Here is a 20,290-nt window from a genome sequence, read left to right as displayed (position 1 = left end):
GCCGACGCTCTATCTACTGTGCCAAACCAGCTAGGGCAAATACTGATCATTTCATAAGATAAATATTTTGCTCGGTTTATGTGTAAATGTGCTGTCCTGAGATTCATCCACATTGTTAAAATCAGCTGGGATTTATTACTTTTCACTGTTGTATAATATTCAATTTGAAGACTATACTTTATCTAAAGCTGATGGACATTTAGCTTATTTTCTATTATAGCACAAGATATCATAATATAAATGTATAACATCAGTGTCCATGTCTGCTGGTGCACATGTATGCAAGAGGGAATCAAAAGTTGTATACATGTCCAGCTTTACTAGAGATGACACCAAATGGTTTTGTCAAAGAAGCTGTAACAACTTACACACGGAAATGGAGACCAGCCTTGTATTTGCTCTTCTCTCTGTGTACACCTGTAGACTACATTAGGCAGCCTCCCTCCTAGTGGGAGGAGCCCGTGTGATTGTTATGCAATGAGATTTAAACAGGAGTGATTATGCCACTCCTGCACATGGCCCAGAAAACCCTTATGCATGTCATCCTCTAAGCATTTCCCCTTCTGTCTGGCTGCCACCTCAGGATGGTCTCACAGGCCACATATTGATGACAGAGGTTCAAGATGAAAGGAGACTGGGTCCCTGCCACTTAACACTCAGAATATCTATTTTGGTTTTTATGTAAACAAGAAACATACTTCTGTCATTTCTGAACCATTATATTATGGTTCAGTTTTTGTGTTTTGCTGTTAGTCTACTCTAATGGACATACTCCTCCTGGCAAGGATAAGGGGCCTGTTACTGCAACATTTGAAACTTGTCAAACTTCATAATTCTTACCAAAGTGGTGAGTATGAAATGTCATGTTACTGTGGTTCATTTGCATTTTCCTAATTACTAGTGAGGGAAACTTTTCCTATGATAATAGCCATTTGGAATTTTTTTTTTTCTTTTTCTGTGAAGTGTTAAGATGTTAAGACTTGTGCCCATTTTCATATTGGGCTACTTGTCATTTTCTATTGATTTGTGGGAGTTCTTTATTTATTCTAACCAGAATGCTTTCTTACTTATGGATGCAATAAAGGCCTTATCTCAGTCTGTATTTCCTCTTTTTTTAAAAAAATACTTATTTATTAAATTTATTGGAGTGACATTGATCAACATAAACAGGATTAAGTCCTACAAATCTTAACATGCCAAGTTATTTGTCCATGGGAGAAATGTGCAGAGGATTACTCTGCATCACTGACCAGGGCTTTGACCCTGAATCTCTATCTACATACATGTAGGGCGTTATATTGCAACATGAGTGAGGCCTAATGCCTATTGTTGCCTCTCTGTCTTCCAGGCTAGGATTGAAGAAATAGAGCCAGACTAACAGAAAGTCCCTTTCCTCTCATTATTTTTAATCAGGAGAAGGTCCAAGCTGGTAATCCTATACCAGCTCTTTTCCAACAAGGAAATTGATGAGGTGAGGCAGCAAAACTATCACAAATGTCTTTTTTCTTCTTTACAATTTCATGGATAGAAGAATCGCTCCTACTCTAAATTTTAGCAACCTCAACCTATCCTTATTAAGTCAAGAACTTTCACCTTTTCCCTTAACAGAAACACTTTACGGCTCCTCTTCGGCATATTGGAATTACCAGTGTCAGTCCCCTTGTGCCTTGGGGCCATCATTCAGTAAAAGAAGGGTGATTTGAACACAAGCACTGTGATACCCAGACAGTCGATGTGATAACCAAGATGGCTACTGAGCGACTAACCAGCAGGTAGTGTCTACAGAATGCAGCCGCTGGACAAAGGGATGAGTCACATCCCAGGCACGATGGAGCTGGATGTCTGGGGATTTAACGGTGCTGTTTAGAACAGCAAGCAATTTAAAATTTATGAATTGTTTATTTCTGGAGTTTTCCATTTAATATTTCTGAACTGCCATTGACCATGTGAAGCTGAAACCTCAGACAGGGAGACTGTGGATAAGGGGAGTTGTGAACAGCTTGTGTGAGAGGTAGCGATGAATGTCGCCAAGCCTGATCTCCTAAGGCTGTATTTCTCAGAAGGAAGCAACTGGCCTCTTGCAAAACTGACCTCCTGCAAAGGTCCATGGAGAGCCCTGCGGGCCTTGTGCTTCAGAGAGGACACCCTGGTCAGCCTTATGACTTGCACCCAAGCCACCTCACCACTGCTGTGACAGTGTTCTATAATGAGAATCGTCTATCTGGTCTTTGTCCCAGTTTCTAGCAGAGCTCCTAAAACCTTTTGCATTCCCTAGTGATGAGAGGAATAAGGGTATTTTTGTTATGCTAATGAGGTGACTTTTCTGGGATTTTCCATTTAATATTTTTAGACTGTGATTGACTTTGGGTAACAGAAACTGCAGAAAATGAAACCTCTGATAAGGGAGGACTAGTGTATTTGTCTTTTTGTGACTGCCTTATTTCACTTAGCATAATGTCCTCAAGGTTCATGCACGTTGTATTAATAATTCTTGTAGCCTTAAATTTGCACGGGTGCTGTAAGAACCGCATTGATCATGTTGTACCAACTTGATTTATTTAACAGTATAAGTTTATCTCTACTAACAGTTTTTCATCTTATTTGTATGTTATTGTTAACATTTGTTAATTTTGCATGATTTAATATCAGTGTTATTTTTCTAATTCACAAATGGTGACTAGCTTGACAACGAGTTTTTTAAAGTAAATGTAGTGATAAAGATTATAATGTGAAGGCTTCAACTCAGAGTAACACGGTAATGTAAACAATAGAGAAAATTGAGTAAAACGATAAAATATAAACCTATTTATTTATACGGGGAATTGATGCAATTGGAGCATTCATCTCACATATTTCTTATGCTCTATACAAAGGAAGACTCAGACAGATGAACAAAATTTGTTTCAGCCCACCAACAGTTTGATCCAAGATGATAATATGGTGTCCTTTTCAACAGTTTCTCAAAAGATGGCATAAAAACTGTTTCAGTTTAAAAAATTAATTTATAAAATGAAACTTCTGATAAATAAGAGTTCCCTAATGCTTTACAATTTGATAAATCTTAACATTAAATATGGACTTAAAACATTGTCCTCGCATACAAATGCAACCGTCATTCTGGAAGCCTTAGACTCTGTGATGTTTTCCTTGGTCAGAGCTCATTTCCTGTGACAGCTGCCCCGGCTTCCTTTATTGTACCAGCCACATAGTGCAAACCTTTTGTTAGTAAATGACATAGTTCTCTGTACCTTCTCTGAAGACATTGTAACCAATGTTTTCAAGCACCATCCCGACAGATTACTTGTTTCCTTCCCTTGGTTCTTTTCTTTCTGGTTTTGGCACTCATTCTTCATTAGTATTTCTTACAAGGCATAGCCATGAAACAAATCGCAAACACTGCCACTTTAAAATTGTATTAGTAATTATTTTTAAATACACTTAAAATAGCAAGAACATTTAAAAAAACTTTCTATCCCAAATTTCTCCTAAGATGAAATAATACATTTGGATACAATGCTACCCCTTGAAGGAATGTTTTAGAACTCCCCTGAATTATTTTAAATGGGGCAAAATAGTTGTATTATTGTAACAGGAAGCCAAAGTTGGAGGCACAGTATGGATGTCTCTTACTTTGTTGTGCCCAGATTTCAAGTTTCCCAAGGGCCCACCAGGGAGCCAGCGAGTCTGATGCAAAAGCAAAGAGTCCTTCATTTCAAGCTAGCTTGAGCTCCCCATCCACCACACTCACCGACACAAGGCAAGCCAAGTGGCCGAGAGAGAGAAAACTCTATGTGGAGAGAGGTTTTATAGGGGTTTGGGGTAAGGGGAGGAGAAAGGACTGTGGGCCCTGCCGATTGGCCAGGCGCGAGTCAGTGTCTCATTACACAGGATGTGGTCATAGTGATGGCGTGCACTTCCCTTTACTATCATTGGCCAGTCCAGAGAAATCCTGGGCGTGGCCAGCAGCGGCTTGGCTTCTGGGAAGAAGCATTGCTGAGCACATGGCCAAGGTAAGATGGAGGGCATAGCCCTTACCCTGGGGCAAGGTGGAGGGCGTAGTCCTCGCCCTTTCAACTTCAATAGTCTGAATTCTATGGTACAAGTACCTAACCAACAGCTTCAAAATATAATTTAGGAGAGCTCCTTTTTACTTGCTAGATGGGTGCTATCCAATTCATGAATCATCCAATAAAGCCAATCAGATTTGCAAATATATATATATATATACTGAGTGGTCAGATTATTATGACCGGCCAGGTTATTATGACCACCCCATCAGTACTTTGTTGTGCCACCTTTTGCCTTCAATACTGCTGCGATTCTTATTGTCATTGACTCCACGAGATGTTGAAAGGTGATGCGAGGAATCTGACATCATGCCTGATGAATAGCACTGTCCAGTTCTATGAGATTTGATGGTTGTGGAACCAGCCACCTGATGGCTCTTTTAACTTCGTCCCACAAATGCTCAATTGGATTGAGATCTGGTGATCGTGGGGGCCACCTAAGCAAGGTAAAGTCTCCCTCATGTTCTTGAAAGCACTCCTGCACAATACGAGCACCATGGCATGGCACACTGTCTTGTTGGAAGAAGCCATCTTCATTGGGATACATCAACATGACAGGATGAACTTGATCAGCAATGATACTTAGGTATGTTGTGCTATTCAGATGTTTATAATGGTCTGGCCCTCTAGCAACTTCAGCGCGAAATTATAGCTAATTTGCCTACAAAGGTCAGGTGGTCATAATAATCTGGCCACTCAGTATATATATATACGTTTTCTCAGAGGTGATGTACTCTTTCTTATACTTTCTCCTAATGACTGTTCAGTGTATCCTAGAGTTGCTAGTATGATACATTCTTACCAGAGTGTGAGAGAGAAATATCATGAAGATTCAGGGTCCTGCTACATTGGGAAAATTTCTAGTACACCAGTGGTCCAGGGCACACCAGGCCATCCTTCTAAGACAAATGATGGATGGTCACATCTCATACCTCTTACCACTAAGAAAAAACATAGAAGGAGGTGGCCCCTGAGTTGATTACTACAAGGTAATTAAATGGTAATGAAAGATGGCATTCTTGACTGAAGAAAGACCAAGGTCTAAAGGTGTAAAACAGCATGTTTACTGTGGGGAAGCAAAAGCAATTTGATATCATTAGAGCATAAACTTAACAGCAAGGAATGTTGGGAGAGGTGATCAGAAAGGTAGATTTGAAATGATGGGTTTAACAATGGAAGAGTCTTAATAGGACAGATGTCTTAGGTTTTCCCGGAAAGCAAAGCCTGAGGCAAAGTTGATGTGCTACTAATTTATTAGAAAATATCACAGGAAAGCAGGAGTAAGGGAAAAAGTGAAGTGATACAAAATAGAAGCAAGACTGAAGCGAGGATGCTACTCTGCTACCTAGTGCTACTGATCAGTCTCACACAGTGAGAAACCACGTGAACAACTGCATCTACAGACAGCCTGTTCAGGAAGAGAAGGAAACAAGAATTTATTCCCAGCTTTCAATTTCCATTGGTCAAAAGTTCTCCCCATTGTAAGTTAAGTCCTTCTACTTGCTTGGTGTACCAGAATTAGTTACTCAGTAGTACACAGGGGTTGTTTTTCAAGCAGTGAGGATTCCTCTGACTCAGAAGTTGTGGCTTCAGCATGGATGGAACTGGAGAGCATTATGCTAAGTAAAATAAGCCAGTCAGTGAAAGATAAATACCACATGATCTCACTCATTTATGGATAATAAAGAACATTATAAACTGTTGGAACAAAAATAGACAGAGGCAAAGAAGCATCGAACAGACTGTCAAACTACAGCGGGAAGGTAGGGGAGGGTTGGGGTGGGTAAGAGATCAACCGAAGGATTTGTATGCATGCATATAAGTACAACCAATAGATGCAAGACACTGGTGGGGGGTGGGGGTGGGGGAGGTGAGAGCAAGTGCTGAGGGGTTAGGGGAGGCCAGGAGGAGGTCAATAGGGGAAAAAAAGGAGACATATGTACTACTATTTGTAATACCTTAAACAATAAAATAAAAAATAAATAAAAAAGAAGTTGTGGCTTTGCCCAGAAACCTATGCTCTTTCACTATAACTCTCCTATTAGGGCTTATCCCAGACTCCACACAACATCCTTACCATCATAGACATTCCTATCACTATCAGATCTGTAAGGTCGGACAGTGTGAGCAGTGTGGAAATTTACATATAGTAGTTTGAATTTACTGAAGAAATCTCTCTTTCTGGCTGCCTCCTGAGTCACCCCATAAATAGGGTGGACCAGCATTATCAAATGTATGTTACCTCCAAAATCCAGAGTTCAGTAAGTGCTGTACTTCTTCTTAGCAGGAGATTTGTTTTAAAGATGAGACCCTGGCATGTCCCAGACTACTGGACCACTGAAATTCTACCGGTGTAACATGGCCCTACATTTTTGTCAACTTTATTTCCAACTTCTGGCATAGGTGTCACACTAAGAACTTGATACTTATCATTTTCTGCTCACAAGATTCAAATAGCATTAGGCCATAAATATAGTGAATCTATATCAAGATATTCAATGTTTACATTGTCATATTGTTGGCTGAGTGATTACAATTTTAAGAGCAATACTCTCCACCAGAGGAAAAATGTCCTATGTTCTCAAGATCCATCAACGATGCTCAAGGGACCAAGAAGAGGGCTTACCTTAAGGAAGCCACCCAAAACTGCACTCCTGCTCACATCTCTGAACCAGGCTGACTCTTCTGGTTCCTATACTTTAGGAAAATAATCTGGAAAATAAACCACCCTATTATTTTACAGGGTAACCTCCATGATCAGGATCTATACTAAGCACTTTAAATTAGATGTTTATTTTAATTTTTACAACTTAGAGAAAGGTACATTGATCACATTTTTGCAGGTGGAAAAAAAAAAAAAAAAGAACCTCAGAGAGACTAAATGACTTGACCAAGGTTAAAAGCTAATTAATGACAGAGTCAGAATTTGAACCTAGTGTGCCTAAACCCTTGGCTTTTGGGATAACAGAGCGTACTACATTTTATTTTTCCCTAGTTTCTGCTTCCACATATAACAGTTGCTTATTTGTGCAACTGTCTCCCTGATTTATCTCCTACATGTAGTGTGGCCTCATGTCCTGGCTCCCAAGAATGTGTGTGTTTGGTTTATGTCGATTGTTCTGGTGTTCTGCCTGGTTAGTCCATCTTTCATTCTCAAAAGGGACTCACATCAGAGGATAAGTATGTGGTTACCTTACTGAATGCAGGTAATAATAAATATTGGAATTAACCTAACATCTGAATCTAAGCAAGCCTCCCATCTGCGGTCCATGTCTACTCAGGGCCTTTGGAGCTTCTCCGACATGTAGGTGCGGGAACTTGAAATATGGAAACTCTAATTTCTCATATTTACTTCAAGAAGAAATATTGAAAAAAAGAAAAAGAAAAAGACAACAAAGTATTTCTAGTATGATTCTATATGACTAAAAACTTATTTTTTAATAACAATGAAGGTAGATGGTATTATTTATACTACTAAAACACCTAGGAAGTATTCTTAAGGGTTCTTCTGACAACAAAGTCTTCATTAAAAGTTAGTTTAAAGATTATTAACTGAAAAAAGTAGGGGTTAAACTTGCTCATAATGAAAATATATGGATTCATCAGAGATAAAGGAAAGGCATTCCTGAAAATGTGCCATGAATAAAATAAACATCTAAGTCAGGTTACAACAACCAATTAACAAAATATACTGAGGTCATAATTACATGCTGCTGTTAGTGCAATATTACAGTTTCTCTCAAAGTATGTTGTCTTCAGTTCTGTCAAAAGTTTTGCTTTCTTCAAGAACACTTAATTGATGATTTTGAATTGCAATGATCTGTTAAGACAGAAACGTATAGCAGTGGCCCACAGTCATATCCATGATGCCTTCGCAGCAGATAGGAGCTCTATTATTTAGCCCGAAATCACAGCTGATACTGAGGTAAGCAAGGTAAGTGATTATTTTTTTTTTAAAATAATCAGAGAGGAAGGGAGAGGGAGAGAGAGAGAGAGAGAGAAATATCAATGATAAGAGAGAATTATTGATTTGCTGCCTCTTGCACACCCTCTACTGGGTTCGAACCCACAACCCTGGCATGTGCCTCTACTGAGAATTGAACCTTGACCTCCTGGTTCATAGGTCAACACTCAACCACTGAGCCATGCCAGTCAGGCTAAATGATTATTTTATGCATGCTTACAGATGCTTAAATTCGTTACAGATTTTACTGAGCAGTTAAAAAATCTGGTAATGGTCAAGAAAATATAAGTATTCAGGATTTATACATGTTGCAAAGAGACATTTAAGAAAGTCTGATTTCCTGAGAAATCCTCTCTAATTTAATAGATCACCTAGTATGTAGAGTTGAAAAAGCCCTAAGTTCAGAAATATGCTAAAACTGAATAGTGTAACTGTGACTAAGTGCCACAGAGTGGAATCCTATTTCTGGAACCTTCCCTCTGCCAGATCTTGCAGAGTGTTTTTCCAGTGTATACGTGTAAAATTGATACAAGTTTTCCTTTATTTTCTGGTATTTTCCTTTTAATTGCTATATTCCACAGTCCTAGGAATTTGGGAATTAATTTGGGACTAAGAATCATGCCAGGAAGATAAATTACATTCATATGTCAGATATTGCCTCACAATGCTATCTCGCTCAGCAGGCTATAATGAGCCCCCACTCACCAGGCCAAGCTCCAGCCAAAAAAAGAAATAAATATATAAATAAAAGAACACCTACTGTTTCTCCATCAAGGGCAACTCTCTCAGAGGGCAAACAAAAGCAACAGAGGGAGGCCAACTAGATCCATGCAGTTCCACGGGTTGCTATGCAACCCTCCGTGCAACTTGGGCAGCAACAGATGGACATTTTGAATAGAATTAATGCCCCTCTGACCCATGTTTTAAATAGTGCCCAGACCTACTGCCTCATGAATTCTATTAACTATAGGCATACTTACACATATAAAATATAGCAGCATAAGTGACATTGTTATTACCCTCCTTACTAACAAAAAGTCATAAATCTATTGGCAAAATTTGAAACCGATAATATTCAATGAGATATTTCTCTTTTTTTCTCCTTTTCTTGATAAATGAATCACTGATGTCCCATAACCTTGGGCTGCACATTTCCTTATGGTGTTGCTCTGATTACATATGCAAACCTGCAATGCCTGCTCTGAGTCTCAGCTTCATTTTTACAGAGTTTGTTTCTTCCTCAGCTGTTGTCACCTGTGGGCCCTGGGCATTGTGTAAAGACCTCTCTTTATTGTAACTTTAAGAAAGAACATAACACGGGATAAATATTTCATATGCTTTCGTGATGACAATGTTGTAACCATGTTCCTGATTGAATAATCAATCTGAAGTGTATGCTCAAAGCTGCAAAAGTTCTTTGTCCACTTGCCTTCTGCCCAGGCCAAGTTTCAGCCACTTTTCAGCACTTGTGGTGAGTAGGTTTCAGGGGAGTAAGCATGCCCTCAAGCATAATCAGGCTAAGATCCCCTCCTTAGGTCTCTTACATTTTATAAACTATATGACTTACATTGTAAGAACTGAAAAGGGGTTAAAATCACTTCTAAAAAAAAATCTAGCAGTACAGCATATCATATTGACAGCAAGCAGTTTTCAAATTTTAATGAAGCTCATTGATGATCTATCTATATAATAAAAGCCTAAGCAATTGTTATGGCAGAACGACCAGAACGACTGGTCGCTATGATGCTTACTGACCACCAGGGGGCAGTCGCTCAATGCAGAAGCTGCCCCCTGGTAGTCAGTGCACTCCCACAGCAGGAGCGCCGCTCAGCTGACTGATGGGCGCCAGATGCCGGGCTCACAGCTGGCGAGCACAGCTGTGGTGGTGCGAGCCTCTCCCTCCTCTGTGGCAGCGTGCGACTGAGTGGCAGCTGTGGCAGGCACAGCAGGGCAGCGCCCAGCCTGGGTTTGGGCTCCTCCTGGCCACCTGCTGCTTAGTGCACTACTACATCCCTAGAGTGATCTGGGACCCCTCAGGGGATGTCGGACTGCTGAATCAGGCTGAAACGGGCAGTCCGACATCCCCCGAGGGGTTCCAGATTGCAAAGGGCACAGGCCAGGCTGAGGGACCCCAATGCTGCATAATTCTGTGGATGGGGCCTCTCGTATCTTAATAAAGTGCTATAGGAAAAGAAGCAATGGGCTAGAGAAAGGTGCCCAGCAGAGAAGGGGTTCTGGTCGCAGCTCTCCACTTAAATAATCTTAGGGGAAAAAAGGTTCTCTACATTCCTTGATGCAAATTTCCTCATCTATACAAATAATAGAGCAATATGCAAATTTTCCAGGACTCTGTCACAGTAACGACTTACTGAACAGCAGGCTGCATGGGGCGACAAGGCCAGCAGGGGGGTTAGTGAGGGACAACCAAACGACTGAACAAGCAGGCTGCGTGGGGAGACCAGGCCAGCAGGAGGGAGCAGTTGGGGGCAACCACACAGGTGGGGGGGGCAGTTAGGGGCAACCAGGCTGGCTGGAAGGGGGCAGTTGGGGGCGACCAGGCAGGCAGAGGGGGCAGTTAAGGGTGATCAGACCGGCAGGCAGAGGTGGTTAGGGGTGATCAGGCAGGCAGGCAGGTGAGCAGTTAGGAGCTAGTGGTTCTGGATTGTGAGAGGGATGTCCGACTGCCGGTTTAGACCCAATTCCGGGGATCGGGCCTAAACCGGCAGTCGGACATCCCCTGAGGGGTCCCGGATTGGAGAGGGTGCAGGCTGGGCTGAGGGGACCTCCCCAACCTTGTGCACAAATTTCATGCACTGGGCCTCTAGTCTGTAAATAAAAGAGGTTTTGGTGAGATTGCTTCTTTAACATTTCTTTTAACATCCCCATTCTCTGAAGAAACAAAGATGCAGTTAGAAATGAATAGCAATTACATTTCTAGTTGAGCATGGAGATGATAATTTTCAAAGCCCCATATTCACATGTAATCAATCATAAAATTCTTTTAAGGAAGAAATTGAAAAGCCTTAGACTACCACCTAGAATTTCGGGGGGTTCTTTCTTGGTTCTATGCTTTCATTCCTTGCAGGTGCTCATAACCAAGGGGAAAGAAGTGCTCGCCCATTGATAATGTGGCTTCTGTCAAGGTTTATGTTTCGCACTGTAATCTCTCGCCAGAGCCATCCCTCTGCAGAGGAGCGATAGTATGTGTGCCTCCAGTTTTGCAAGTGGTGCTGCTTCTCTGTCAGGCCTCCTGCTGCCGCCCAGTGTGTCTTCGTTTTGGAAATATGAGCTTGGTTTCCCACTACTGCGTCTCAGGCTTCTTGTCTCCTTGCTGAGAACCATCACTAATCTATGCATGCATATCCATACATGCTTCCATATGTACCATAGAAAAATATTGGTTTTGCTTGCTCCTTCTGCCACCTCCCTTGAAGACCCTGGGGGTGGGAAATGTGGCATCTTAAATTATGTTGTCATCTCATAGAGATTTAATGTTAATGACTATGGGCTCTTACCAATTCAATACCACCTGAAGTAATCACATAGAAGCAATTCAGCTCGGTAACAAACCAGTCCCAATCTTCGTAGTTCCACATACTTTCTGATGAAACAAGGGATCTGATTTAGTTGTACATTTATTCTGGTATTTATCATATCACATTTTATTGGAATCTCAAGTTGTATATCTTTAAAAAAACCCAACTCCCTATTTATTGTTTTATTATATAATGTTTTACTTGTTATAGTTTATATTATAAACACTTTAATATTTTATATTTCAAAATATATTATTATATATGGATTTCCTAAAAATGTGCGTTAGAGTGACTACTACAGGGAAAACCAGGACTATTAGGAACAAATGAATGCTAGTGAATGAAATATATTTGAATGCTGTATTTCATATGTTTTTGTTTAAATTCACAGCAAGAAGGGCCCCTCATACCAGTCTTCTGCTTTATAAAAGCTGAAATTCTGAAAATATTTCCCAGGAGTGGTAAAGAGGGACAGTTAAAAAAACAATTTTATGAACTGTTCATGTAACAACGTTGAGTATACGTTTTTAAAGACCATAGGCTCCAAGTTTAGAAATGCCCTACCTTTTCTTGAGGTGGAAGTTGCCCCTCATCTGAATTTTCTTTTAATGAAAAAAAATTTGAGTAATCACTGCTTTATAACCTTTTAGATATATAAGGGCTTTAAGATTCTCCGACCTAGGCCAATTGCTTATTTTTTTATCCTCTCCTGAGGAGAGAGGATATTTTTTAATTGATCCCTAGAGAGAGTAAAAGAGAGGGAGGAAGGAGAGAGAGAGAGAGAGAGAGAGAGAGAGAGAGAGAGAGAGAGAGAGAGAAACATAGATGTGAAAGAAAAACATCAATTGGTTGCTTCCCAAAGGTGCCCCAATAGGGGGCAGAGATCAAATCTGCTACTCAGGTTCATGCCCTTGACTGGGAATCGAACCTGCAACCCTCCTGTGCATAGGCTGATGCTCTAACCACTGAGTCATGCTCATGCCAGCCAGGGTGTCTTTTTTTTGTTTGTTTTTACTTGGGAGAAAACTGAATTTGGAGAGCATAGAATTATATTCAGACTGAATTTGTGGTGTGTATTTTATCCTGGGCTTTTTCTTTCTTTCTTTTTTTAATGTATTTTATTTTTTACAGAATGGAAGGGAGAGGGATAGAGTGTTAGAAACATCGATGAGAGAGACACATCGATCAGCTGCTTCCTGCACACCCCCTACTGGGGATGTGCCCACAACCAAGGTACATGCCCTTGACCGGAATCGAACCTGGGACCCTTCACTCCCCAGGCCAACGCTCTATCCAGTGAGCCAAACTGGCTAGGGCTATCCTAGGCTTTTTCTGACTCAAATATTGTTCTAGAGTCTCCCAAAGGTAGATAATTTCCTTTTTTCATTTTATTCTGGTAAAATATTATTTTAAAACATACATTGAAAAACTAACTTTGTTCTAGAAACAAGTAATATTTAATAATTAAATATAATATTTAATTATACTTAAATTTCTGTTATATTAAATTTCTATAAATTTCCCTTAGCCAGTGTTTCAAAATATATAAATTTGTGGATAAAATACTACTTCAGGGAAACGATTCACAAGTAAAAGCATCAGTGAAGAATTAAATTTCCCTGTGGATTAACTTGTTCCAATCTTAATGAATCTTTAACATTTAAAAACTAGTTTGGATGTTTCTCAAATCCACTGCACTACTGAATTTTCACATCCCCTATAATTTGCATATTCATTTGATTTTTAGAGAGTTCTACTTACTAGACCCCTGGGTAAACACAGGGAATATTCAGGTTGCTTCTTACATCTAGAGGTTTGACATTAGAACATCATAAAAATTACAAATCAACATATACATACCCACATAGCTTGTAATGGAACCTTGTTGGTAATTTGGTAGAATCATGACTTGACTGGAAACCAGTCATCTTACTTCTTATGCAAGAAGAAAAAGATATAAGCCCAAATGCCAGCAGTAGGGCTCTGTGGACTTCCTCTAGGACTTTCTGTGTTCTCTAGAGCAGGGGTCCTCAAACTTTTTAAACAGGGGGCCAGTTCACTGTCCCTCAGACCGTTGGAGGGCAGGACTATAGTTTAAAAAAAACTATGAACAAATTCCTATGCACAGTGCACATATCTTATTTTGAAGTAAAAAAACAAAACGGGAACAAATACAATATTTGTATTTGCATGTGGCCTGTGGGCCGTAGTTTGAGGACCCCTGCTCTAGAGCATATCTTAAATACTCATATCCCCCTCAGGATTCATGATACTATTTTTAAAAATATGTTTTTATTGATTTTTAGAGAACGAGGAAAGGAGACGGATAGAGAGATAGAAACATCGATAAGAGAGATACATTGATCAGCTGCCTCTTGAATGCCTCCTACTGTGGATTGAGCCCACAACCTGGGCATGTGCCCTGACCTGGAATTGAACCATGACCTCCTGGTTCATAGGTCGATACTCAACCATTGAACCACACCAGCTGGGCATGATACCATTTTTTGTTAACCTAATTGTTATGTGATCTGATTTTGTTTCTCATTCTGGAGACTTAGGAACGTTCTTAATATGTTATCCACCAGAAGTGTATATACTGATTGAAGGAGGCGAAAATTCTATGTGACGGATCTTATTATTATTCTTTAAACCAACACAGAATAAAGGAACATAGCCTCCAACAGAACTATTTACACCTAAGGTACAAGAATATTTATTTAAAATAATTTAAAGTAAATTTAAATATCAGGACCTTAAAACATTTTAATTTAAAACAATTCTTTTTCCTAAGGACTTTTAAAACCAGCCATGCATTTTAGCAGTTTCTTCTCTGACCTTGTCTTGATAGGTAAACTGGATTTAATGGAAATTTTGTTTTTTTCTACAAGCTGTTGGTTTCATCTGGCTTAAACTCAGGTCTGACATTACTGGAGGAAATATGAGCTATTGGAGAGCAGCAAAACCAGCTCCCACCCCATTCATCATTATGCCTGTGTTTCATACCAGTTTATGAGTGTTGTTAACAACCAAACTCTCAATTCAATTCAGATTCTTTCTGCTCTTTAACCATCAGAGAAGTACAATTAAATTGGGAGATGGTCTGAAACTATCTATTGTTAAAAAGAAAGAAAAAGCTATAATAGAATAGTAAAATGTTCCACTTTATATTTAAAAGTTTTCATATGCCCAGGCCTGCATTTTTTTAAGTAATTCAGTTTCCCTAGTTTGATGCACATTGTATGTTAGTAATGACCCCATGTGGCATGTGATATTTTAACACGTTGATTAGCTGCAGTTACTAATAGTATTAGTTTTCATGTTCTATTTCAGAAGTCCCTTCCTCACTAGTCTCTTAAAAACATTTGCCTTCCTGCCCTAGCTGGTTTGGCTCAGTGGATGGAGCGTCGGCCTGGGGACTGAAGGGTCCCAGGTTCGATTCCGGTCAAGGGCATGTACCTTGGTTGCGGGCACATCTCCAGGAGGGTGTGTGCAGGAGGCAGCTGATGGATGTTTCTCTCTCATCGATGTTTCTGACTCTCTATACCTCTCCCTTCTTCTCTGTAAAAAAAATCAATAAAATATATTTTTAAAAAAACAACAAAAAAACATTTGCCTTCCTTAAAACCTATGTGTTTCAGAGTATTTTCCATAAAATTCTTGGAGAACACTAGTTCTAGGTCGTGCTCTGCAGTAAAAAAGGAGGTTTCCAGAGTCAGGTAACTTTGGGAAACACTGCATACTATATTCTACCTCTTGAAGATTTGTACATTAGTCTATTAAAGGCTTTGAGGAAATCTACAGTGACAATATCTGTTCATAATGTAATTTTTAAAGGTAAAATTAAATAATTTTTTATTCTTATTTTTAATGTTTTTTTTTTCTTTTACTTTTTTCTATCAACATTTATGTCCCCTATATCCTCTACCACTTCCACACCCCCTCCCCCACTTCTCCCTGCAATCACCACACTGTTCTCCATGCCTATGCCAAGTTTTTTCTCTTTTTTCTTTCTTTTTTTGCTTGTCATTCAGTGTATTTCAACACCTTTCAAGGTTGCTGGAACACAATAGATTCTCAAAAGTATTGATTGAATGAATGAATTAAATAAGAGATGGATGGATGTGAAAAATTAGATTTACAAACTCTATATGACTCTAAAGCTTGGACATTACTTTAGTCCCATGCTACCTCTCATGGCTTCTTGTCACCTATGAGGGGGGAAAACGGTCTGAAAAATGTGGCAATGAAAGCTTACACGACCTGTACCAGTCTGTATTTCCAGTATTATCTTCTACCTCCATTACATCTTGTGATGTAGCATTTGACCTAGGCTGTGCTATTCAAGTCTGCTGAATGTGCCATGCTCATTTCTTTCCCTTAATATAAACTTCAGTCACATAGGAAGTGTGTTCCCTTGCCCTTATCTACTACTAGAATTTCTTAACTGGATGCACTACTGTCAACGAGGGAGTTATCTGGAAGTATTTTTGATTCTTACAACATGACTATGAGCTCTATTAACATATAATGATGAGTTCAGAGATGCTAAATGTCTTGTAATACATGGGAGCATCATGCCTAATGAAGAATTATCCCAAATACCAAATGGCAAAAACCAAAATGCCAATAACAATGACAGATACAATGCCCATCAAACTCAATCAAGTCAGTATTGTGTAGTCATGATTAGCACTAGTGATACCCAATTTTTAATTCCAGCTGTGTCACTTACTAGTTATATTCCTTGAGTCATTTAGTCTCTTGGAACTTCAGCTTTCTCATGTGCAAAATGGGTTTAATAATTCCTTTTAGCACTGTGGAATAGACATGAGAAAAACAAAATGCTAGCATACAGGAAATTTTTAATAGGTAGAAGCTATTCTTAATATCACTGGAATCCAGCATCAGGTCCAATACTCCTTGAAGCTCTCGCTGCTACTCTGTGTGAGTGTCCTTTCATTTTTCTCAAGCACTCTTTTTAGTCAAGAATCTTCCAGTTTTAAGAAAAAGAGACTTGTGCAAGTCATCTCTCCAGGGAAAAAGTTAGCTCATTGACAAAATATCAGTGAGGACTCTACAAGTGACAGTACACCCAAGTAAAACCGACTTAGTAAAGAAAATACATTAGTTCGCATAGTTTATAATACACTATAAACGTCATGTAGACAAGTAAACTCTGTGAGGATAGAGCTTCTGTTTGTCTCATTTATTTTTGGCTTTATTCTTATGCTTCAGATGGCGCCCCCAGTCAGATCAAGATTCTCACACTGTGGTCACAATGGCTGCTGCAGTTGCAGATCTCATATCCTTATACCAACTGGTGCTGGAGAAGAGAATGACCAGGTCCCAAGGAAGAAATAACTTCTCTCAGAAATTCCTTGCCTCTCATAGGCTTATGGAAACATTATAGATCCTAAACCAATGATAGGGGCTGGTGTAAGGGTTAGAAGTATTTGGGTAAAAAATTATTTGCTTAAGACAATTAGAACTCAGCCCTGAGATTAAGGTTAATCAGCCCTCCACTTCTCTCCCACAAAACAACTGTTAGCAAGGGGAGGGAAGAGAGATAATGTGGTACAAAATATGGCCACTAGGGGTTGTGTCTTAGATTTTCTCCCGATAAGAATAGGTAGGCAGGCACCTGCAAATATTACTTTAATACGGTAATACCTCATATATGGGCGTAGCCCTACTTTCAGCTCTGAGGTTGTAACTAATGTAAAAAATTAATAAACAGAAACCTCACTTAAAATGGAGTTAGGAGGCTAGGAGAGAGAACTGTCACACAAGTGTCACTCAATGCACCCTACTGACCCCAACAGGAAAACAGGTACTTTGCAACTCAGACAGAAAGTACTGTACTAACTTTGCTACCTCAGAAAGAGGGAGAAAAGATTCCTCCTCAACCAGTAACAGTTCAGCCATTGGGAGACTGTCATAGCTTAGCCAATGAAAAGTAACCATACTCCAATTTTTTAGTTCCCTGCAATGGACTCTTTGTTTACAACAGCTCCTCCCAAGTCCATAAAAGATCGATCATTCTTCTCCTTTGTTTCTCTGGACTTACACATAGTTTGCCATTGGACCTAATATCCCAAATTGCAATTATTTTTTAAAAATGTATTTTTATTGATTTCAGAGAGGAAGGGAGAGGAAGAGAGATAGAAACATCAATGATGAGAATCATTGATTGGCTGCCTCCTGCACACTCCATACTGGGGATCGAACCAGCAACCCGGGCATGTGCCCTGATCTGGAATCAGACCATGACATCCTGGATCATAGGTCAACACTCAACCACTGAGCTATGCTGGCTGGGATGCAATTTTTTATTGTTCCAAAACCCATTGTGCTAGAGAAATCTCTGGATATCTGTTTAAGGTCAACACCTGGAAAAAAAAAGGGCCCCCATTTCCCCACATGGGAGCTCACCTGCAGATGTTGGAGACAGCAGAACATAAAGACAATACCTAGAGGGCCCCTGACTATGAGCACTTTACTTGCCTGTAAGTCTATTTATTTAGAATTTCAAAGATAATATAACTCACCACTATCAGAATGTGTCAATGGTGGGCAGACTTACTATGGTTTTTCTCCCTTATGGAACTTTTTTGCAATTCTAAAAGGCATACAGTTTTTGGTGTGTGTGTGTGTGTTTGTGTGTGTGTGTGTGTGTGTTTGTGTGTGTGTGTGTGTGTGTGTGTGTGTGTGTGTGTGTGTGTTTTGGAAACTATGTTTCAAATTGTGGAAAAAGTGCCATGCTAAAAGAAGTACATGGTGCCTTAGCAGTGCTGAAAAATAATGGCACTGGAGGATTGGATAGATGCCAAATCTAAATCTTGATACAAGATTCAGGAAACAGAATATTAAGAGCCTCCACTGAGAGAGTGGCAGATGGAGCGCTGTTCTTAGAGGCGAGCAGTTTCAGGAGAGCAGGGAAGGTGAGTATGCTTGCCATACTTGAAGTCTTATATTGGCCATTATGTGCAATAACTCCTTCACCACTAAGCCAAACAAGGACGCTAATATTACACATTTTAGGTATTTATGTTTTACCTCTTCAAGCAGGTAATATTATTTTTCTCACATCTTTCACCTTATCTTGTACACCCAGCTGGCATGCTGGTGATATTTAGTATATATAGTAATCATTAGTCATTGAGTGAATTGAACCTAAATAAAAGGGTATGGGTAAATGTTTGTAACAGAAATAATATATCTCATCATTCCCTGTACATTATTTTGTTTTTCTGTCACCCTGGAAAAGAAATTAAGTCATAACAGTATAGCAGATTCTAACCCTATTGGGGGAACTTAGCAAGAAATAATTAATCAAGTGATAAGAAGTAATAATGGAATTAATTTCAAATAAATTGTGCCAATAAACAATGGGATTTTTGCTGCTTTTAAAGAATGTATTTATGAAAGCTGAAAAAAGCCATACAATGGTCAGGGATATGACCAACACTTCAATATTGCCCCAAGGATCTTGGAAAAGGGCCCATGGAAATAAGCAAAATTCAGACCAGCTTGTCAACATTTGCCTTAGCAAGCAGAAGTGAGTATCAGATCTATTTTCAGTGCTTCCTAGAGAGTAACCCATGGGTGTCTTCATAGAGTCTATAAATATCGTCTTTTCTCCGCCCTGGCAATGGAAAGCAAGTTTATATATGTGTGACAAAGCTCATATTTATGGGAAAGTGTCAACAATTTTCCCCAAAATTTTAAAGAGATCTGTAACCTAGAAAAAATTATTTTAATTTTTTAAATTTATCTTTATTGTTGTATTTTTGTTGTGTTTTTTTTTTTCCCATTGACCCCCTTCCCGACCCGTCCCTCCCAAACCTTCACTACACTATTGTCTGTATCCATGGACTATGCATATATGCATACAAGTTCCCTGGTTAATCTTTCCCCCTCAACACCCCACCCCCACCTTTCCTCTGAAATTCATCAGTCTGTTCATGGTTCTATGCCTTTGGATCTATTTTGTTCATCAGTTTATTTTGTTCATTAGATTCACATATGAGTGATATCATGTGATATTTATTTTTTCTGACTGGCTTTTTTCACTTTGCATAATACTCTCCATGCTGTTGCAAATGGTAAGAGTTCCTTCTTTTTTACTGCCATGTAGTATTCCATTGTGTAAATGTATAGAAAACATTTTAGACCCTCTGTTCTATAGTTATTATGTGGGTGGGGGATGTGAAAAGTTGTGATTATAGGTATCTTGAAATATTATATTAATATTATTAATATTAATATTAATATTAATATTAATATTCTTCCCTATTTAAACCAATAGCAACTTCATCTCTTTTATAATTTTTTTTTCAATTACAGTTGACATACATTATCATATTAGTTTCAGGTGTATACCCCAGTGATTAAACATTACATAATTTACTAAGTGGTAATCCTGATAAATCTCACACCCATATGACACCATATATAGTTATAAAAATATTTTTTACTATATTCCCTATGCCATAGGGCCTATGGTGTACTTTGCATACTATTCTGTAACAAACAATTTTTACATTTTAATCCTTTCCCATTTCCACCCATCCCCTCAATCCCTCTCCCATCTAGCAACTGTCAAATGGTTCTCTGTATCTATGAGTCCCTGTTCTGCTTGCTCATTTTGTTTTTTTTTTTAAGATTCAATTGTTGATAGATATGTATTTATTGCCACTTTTTATTCATATTTTTATCTT

Source organism: Myotis myotis, unplaced genomic scaffold (assembly GCF_014108235.1).
Source record: "Myotis myotis isolate mMyoMyo1 unplaced genomic scaffold, mMyoMyo1.p scaffold_m19_p_3, whole genome shotgun sequence".
Lineage (NCBI taxonomy): Eukaryota > Metazoa > Chordata > Mammalia > Chiroptera > Vespertilionidae > Myotis > Myotis myotis.
This window is presented reverse-complemented; position numbering follows the sequence as displayed.